Raw genomic sequence first — 6702 nt, 5'->3', positions numbered from 1 at the left:
GTCATTACAAAAGCGGTAACAAATTTTGATCTTCAAGGTATTTTTGGTGACAATCTATTTTTTCCTATCATAAAATTTTGTTACAAAATGTAACTTAATTTTGTAACATTTTTTTCTTTAGTTACAAAACACTATTTATTTTGTAATAATTTTTTTACTACAAATTACACACATAATTTATCAGATTATATTATTTTTTAATTAAAAATATATTAACTAATTTACTCAACAAGTCAACATTTATATAATATATAATAACATAGATAGTTCAAATATCTTTCATTAACTAAGATTATTTAATAAATCTTCAACATATAAACTTTAAAGTACAAACTAACAAGACATATTGAAGAACCCTAATGAACTAGATAGATACATAAGACAAGAAAAACAAGGAATTATAAATCTCCAAAATGTAAACTACAAATTACAAACTCCATCATGTTCATACAGCTCCTTTCTCATTTCTCATGGAGAAGTTCTAATAAGTGCCACACACCTGAAAATCTTAAATAAAAAAATAATAATATAAATTGTCTAAGAAAATCTTAAATAAATTGAAGTGCCATACAAGAACAGGAAAATCTTAAATAATGCAGACTCACTCTAAGAAGTAAGTAAGAACTTAGTATTCAGAAAGGGAACGAATACATTGTATTACAAATATGAGTTTAGATATAGAGTGTCAAAGTATTGAAACCGAACTGCATGCATGAAGAAACAGAAATCCAGCACAAAGTATGAAGGTACATGAAACTAAAATCCATCCAATAACTACTAGGCTGCAACCACCACAAAATTCAACACAGTCATGATTTGAAATGCAATAAAAAAAAAGTAGCTCAATATAATATAATGACTAACAGTCAATGAACTTACAAGTATACAAGGCACTGCATCCCAAGTAAGGAACATTCTGCATATTCAAAAGAAATTTCTGAATCAAGCTTGGAAGAAGCACCCAATTTCATAAAAATAGAATTGGTTCATATCAATTATAATTAAAACACTTTGATTCCTGTTCACACCACATGATCATTATTCATTGCATCAACAAATCCTTCTTCCTTTTTTTTTTAATTTTTCTCTCATAAAACTTCAATATATAACAGAACTAAGAGTTAGGTTTCAAACCAGAAAAGATCCCACTGCTTGCAGTTGATTCTATTGCTATAAGGTTGTTGGCTCTAAAGCTTATGCTATCTGAAAAAGGGGAAAAGCTGCCATACATTAATAATTAATATAAAATAGAATGTGTGATAGTTGGCCTTTACGGAACTGAGAAAAGGACCCGCGCAAGCAGTAGTGCGAGAATGTCGGCTTGAGTAACGCAAACGTTGGTGAGAATCCAATGCCTCGAAAACCTAAGGGTTCCTCCGCAAGGTTCGTCCACGGAGGGTGAGTCAGGGCCTAAGATCAGGCCGAAAGGCGTAGTCGATGGACAACAGGTCCATCAGCAGGACACTTTTCTCCCAATATTACCAATTCATGAGAGATACAAAGAATCTTCAACAAAAGTAATCAAAACACGCTAGTGTCAGTGGATGGTGCTACTATATGCTCTTTTATTAGTTCAGAGTTTTAACACTTTATAATAGGTTTAACTAAACCTCAATCTTCTTTTAATTATAAGTTGATAGTTTCTATATACAAAGTAGTCAATAATTAATGTGCCAGAAATATGATATTAATTAAAAAAAATAGTAATAAAAAGAAGTGATGTACTCATCACAAGGACACTTGCAAATTTTTATTTTATTATTATTTTTTTCTAAATGGCATGCAACACATTTCCTTTCTAAAAAAAATAGTTTAAGCTTTTAAAAGAATTGGCTCATACCAATTATATTCTAAGTTCTAACGTGAAATCCCCGAACTACTTAATCTTTTGTTTTAGACCTATTAACAAGTTGAGATGCTGAAGATTAATATGTAAATTAAAAATAAAGAACTTCTGGCATCTTGATGTTCAAGTTTTTAGAGCTTTGATCAATAGATGTGTTCAAATCAACGTCAACATAAGTATTAGGTAAGACAAGAAGCTAAAGAATGACCCCAATAACATCAGTATAACTATCTATATACTACTGAAAAAGTAAATGCTTATAACCAGTTTACTGGGCTTCATTATAGCATTACAAGACATAGCTCTCAGTTGAAATATGTTGAGTTTATTGAATGATGTTATTATTTAATGGATTTTCAAAAGGAGATTTTAGTAAAGCACATTATCAAATAAAAGAAAGGTATTATAAGAGCTCTCAATAGAGAAATTGAGAAACTGAGAGGAACTGAGATACCTTACCTGTAAAATTTGACAGTTTTTCAATGTGCTTTTCCCACCTTGTAGTTCACAAAAAATTTCAAATAAAGAATAAGCAAACAGAACAGTAGTAATTAAGTTAGTAAAACATTAATCTTTAAAATTTTCCTTTCTTTGATTGTGGGGGGTGTTTTAAGTGATGATTTTTCTTTCTTTGGAATGGATAATTATAAATATATAATCCTCCAAGACTTATGGTACTTTAAAATGTTCATACAAATAGATAGTTAGATAGGGGTTTGGAGGATCACATTAAAAAAGCCCTCACTATCTAATCCCCAGACTTCCAAATAAGATAATGGTTTATTATATGTAGATACAGATTTCGATTAAATGTACTCCCACCAAAAGATAAATCTAGAAAAGTTAAGCTATTATAATTCATCAAAAGAAGCAAACACCAGTTTCCATTGAAGTTTCATATCCATTAATGCTAAATTACTAAATTACAAGTAATAATTTGAAGTTCCAATAATACTAAATTACTAATCAGAACAAGTAAAAAAAAAGTAACAAATCAGAAAAAAATTACACAGAACAATAATCAACAGCCTTAATATTCATAAGTTCTGATAATCAAAAACAATATCCCTAATCAGAAGTTCTAATAAATTAAATTCTAAACTTCCGTGGCATTCATAAATTAAAACAGTTAATTTCAAAATAAAATCTCCTACCTCAATTAGCCAAAACTTGGTAATTAAACGCAACAAACCATTCGTTTGTTTTTAATTCCTAGTAGCAACAACTTTCCTCTTGGAGCAGCAGCAACAATGATCTCAGCACCAATCATAATTGTTTAGGAGATAAATTAGCAACACTAGAATAAAATATGCTAACATAATTAGGACGGAAATATGACAGAGGAACAAAATGGTAACAAAGCAAGGAAGAAAATGTTACAGGTCTCATAAACGAAGGAATTGGAATCAGAACAGGAACAGTGCTACCGGCAACAACGGCAGTGACATCCCCTTTCATGTTTCACGATGACAGAACGCTCCTTAGCAGCTAGCTCCAGTGGCGACGACAATGGCTCCGGCGGCTAGCCCTAGCAACAGCAATGGCAACTCCTCCCTCACCCCTCCATCACGTCTTTCACTCTCTCTGCTTCGTGCGATGGCGGCAGCTTCAGGCTCGACGGCGGCGCGCGATGATGGCGATGCAATAGCCGTAGAGAGCTGGACGCGAACAGCCTCCCTCCAGTGGCGGCGACAGGACGCAGGCGGCCTCCCTCTTCTCGTGGACTCTCTCTCTTCGCGTCTTGACAGCCTTTTCTCCACGGTTCCATTTCTGATGGCGATTCAGCAGCAGTGACCGACGGTAAAGCGCGATAGAGGTTGCTCGACGATCGCCAGTAGCGGCGCGGCCTCACCCCTTTCCTTTCCTTTTTCTTCTCCGCGACTCCCTCACTTCCTCGAGTCTCTCTATATGCCTGTGTCTGTGTATACACTTGTATTGGTTGTGTGTGTGGTGTGCTGTGAGTGTTAGAAAAAGATAGGGTTAGAGATTGGGTAACTTAAATATTTTTAATAAAAATAAGGATAAGTGGTGCAAAATATTTAGAGCTTTTGAAACAAATAGATATTTTGTTACAAAATATTTTGAATTTTTGCAACAATATAATCTTTTGTTACAAAACATTATAACATTTTGTAACAAAACAACAATTCGATACGAAAGATAACATAATTTGTAACAAAAGAAATTAAGTTGTTACAAAATATTGAAATATTTTGTAACAAATTTTCTTATTGTTACAAAATATTCTTATTTTGTAACAATAACTAATTATTGTTACAAAAAACTATAATTTGTAACAATTTTAAATTTGATACAAATTTTTTGTTACAAATGTTTCATTTTCTTGTAGTGGAGGCTCTCTCCTCTCTCTAGGTTTAGGGTTTCTTCTTTCAATTTCTCTTTAGGTTCATGTTCAATCTTCCTTTAATTTAGTTTTTGTCTTACTTTTATTTGTTTAAGCACTTTAGTTCATCTTCTTCTATTGTTAATTTTTCTTTTTCGCCATTTTTATGTTTATGAGATCTTGTTACATTTGATTTCTGTTAATGCAATTTATATTTTCTATGTTTATTGTTACTCTCTTTAATTGTTAGTCATTGATGCTTGCAATTGGTTGTTTAGATTTAATATTTCTTGTTAATTTTATCATGCTTTTATTTTGTGCCTACCAAGTGTTTGATAAAATGCTTGGTTGAATTTTAAATTAGATTTTTGTATTCTTAACTTGGATTGAGTAATTTGGAGTCTCTTGAATTGTCAAAGTCTCTTGTTGGTTGGTGATTGAAAGTTGCTAGTTGGCTTGAGTTTCACTAACTCTAGTCTTTGATTAGGACTTCTGAACTCAAGTTGATTTGCTCACTTGACTTACCTTCAATTGTTAGATGTTAACTAAGTGAGAGCAATTTGTAATTACCATCACAATTGACAATGATAATGAGGATAGAAATTCCGATTCTCAATCCTTGCTAGGACTTTTCTTAGTTGTTAGTTATTTTCTTGTTATTTACATTCCTTGCTTATCAAACTCAAAACCCAAAAAGATACAATCTCATAACCAATAATAAACATACTTCCCTGCAATTCCTTGAGAGATGACTCGAGGTTTGAATACTTCGGTTAATTTTATTCGGTTTTCTTAAGTGAGAAACAATTTAAACATTGACCGAGAAAAATTTGTTCCTTTAGAACTATACTTGCAACGCGACAATTTTTGTGAAAATCTTTACTGACATTTTTTCTCTGTCAAGCAGTGGAATGACAAACAACCTACTGACAAATGATATTGAGGTCTATATGTTTGCTTTTTTTAATGTCGTCATTAAATTTTCTATCCTCTTGTGTTAATTCAAGAGTGAAACATGCATCCACATGGAGCATTACTCTTGTTGTCTTTATGTTTTGAAATTCATATATTTTTTTGAATATTTAAGAGAAGTTATTGGTAATAATCTTTAGTATTTAAAAAAATATCGATTAAAATCTCAGTTTTAAAACATTTATAAGGCAATTATATATGCATAGAAAAATATTTTTTTAATAAAGTGGGCAACAATAATAGAGTTTTATTCTACATATAGTACTAAATTATAGTAGTTAAAGTTATCTGAATATTTTTTATAGTATCAATAAATTAAATAAAATATATGCGAAGTATATGTTAATACTTCAAATTTAAATCATTAAACATATGAAAATAAAGTTAAATATAAACTTATCATTACTTGTAAGTAGGGGTGTTCAAATTCAAACCAATCTAAACAAAAGCTACTATCCAATCCAAAATTGAAAATCGATCAAAATTGTACTAATTTTTGGCAAACTTAATAGATTGGATCCGATTTCATATCCACTTTTCAAAACTAAAATCCAAACTGTAAAATGTGACCTAACATTATTATTTTATTATTAAATTTTAATTTTACATTAGTATGTTAATTTNNGTTGTTTCTATTTTTAATAATAAAATTAAAAAAAAATTATTATTAAAAAAGTTAGATAAACCAAACCAATTCAAATTACAATAATTTAGATCGAATTGGATCGAAATTTAAAAATAAAATCAAAGAGATCCTATTCAAATTACATCACAAACACCATTACTTACCAGCACATAGGTGATCAACATTTCAATTGAAAAATATCTTTTTTTTCTAAACAAATTTGGTTGGAAATAACATAAATCAAAATTTAAGTTTCCAGATGTGATCACTTACTATCATTTAGCTTAAAAAAATAAACATGCGATATTTTATCATTTTAACAATATTATGTATATAAGAAGATTCTTTGCAATGTAAATCATAAACTACTCATTTTGGTTGGAAACAACATAAGTCAAATTTTAAGTTTGAAGATGTGATCACTTACTATCATTTGGCTTAAAAAAATAAACATGTCATATTTTACCTTTTTAACAATATCATATATATAAGAAGATTCTTTGCAATGTAAACCATAAACTGCTCATTCTTTAAATGGAATAGAAGTCTAATTATAAATTTTTCTTTCTTTTAGATATTGTTGCCAAATAACCATCATAAAAAATCACACCCTAAAATATATTTATAATTAAAATAGTTTCTAATTTTATCAACAACTTGTATATTTTCTAATAAATTATCGGTATTGTATATAGTGGTTCTTATGTGATCGATGAGTTTGTGTATAGTTTAGTGGTTTAGTTTTAAACAATTTAATTTAGTTTAATTTGAAGTTGTGTATTCAATTTACATAACACCAATATTATATTTATTGTACGGATTAATATATAAAACCATATGATGTATTTTTTATTTTTAAATGAAAACACATAGGGTTAAATCCAAAGTTTAATCATTTTTAATATTAAAACATAG

General features: G+C 29.8%; 1 long non-coding RNA gene across 1 annotated transcript; it reads right to left on the bottom strand.

The window, feature by feature from the left end:
• LOC107632247 lies at positions 348-3231 on the bottom strand. The gene is made up of 3 exons (XR_001618689.2): positions 3001-3231; positions 880-916; positions 348-507 (listed from the first exon to the last, which is right to left on the bottom strand). It is a non-coding gene; the product is annotated as an uncharacterized LOC107632247 (long non-coding RNA).

This window comes from Arachis ipaensis, chromosome B01 (assembly GCF_000816755.2).
Source record: "Arachis ipaensis cultivar K30076 chromosome B01, Araip1.1, whole genome shotgun sequence".
NCBI lineage: Eukaryota > Viridiplantae > Streptophyta > Magnoliopsida > Fabales > Fabaceae > Arachis > Arachis ipaensis.
Note: the sequence above shows the minus strand (reverse complement) of the source record. Positions and strands in the feature narration are given on the sequence as shown.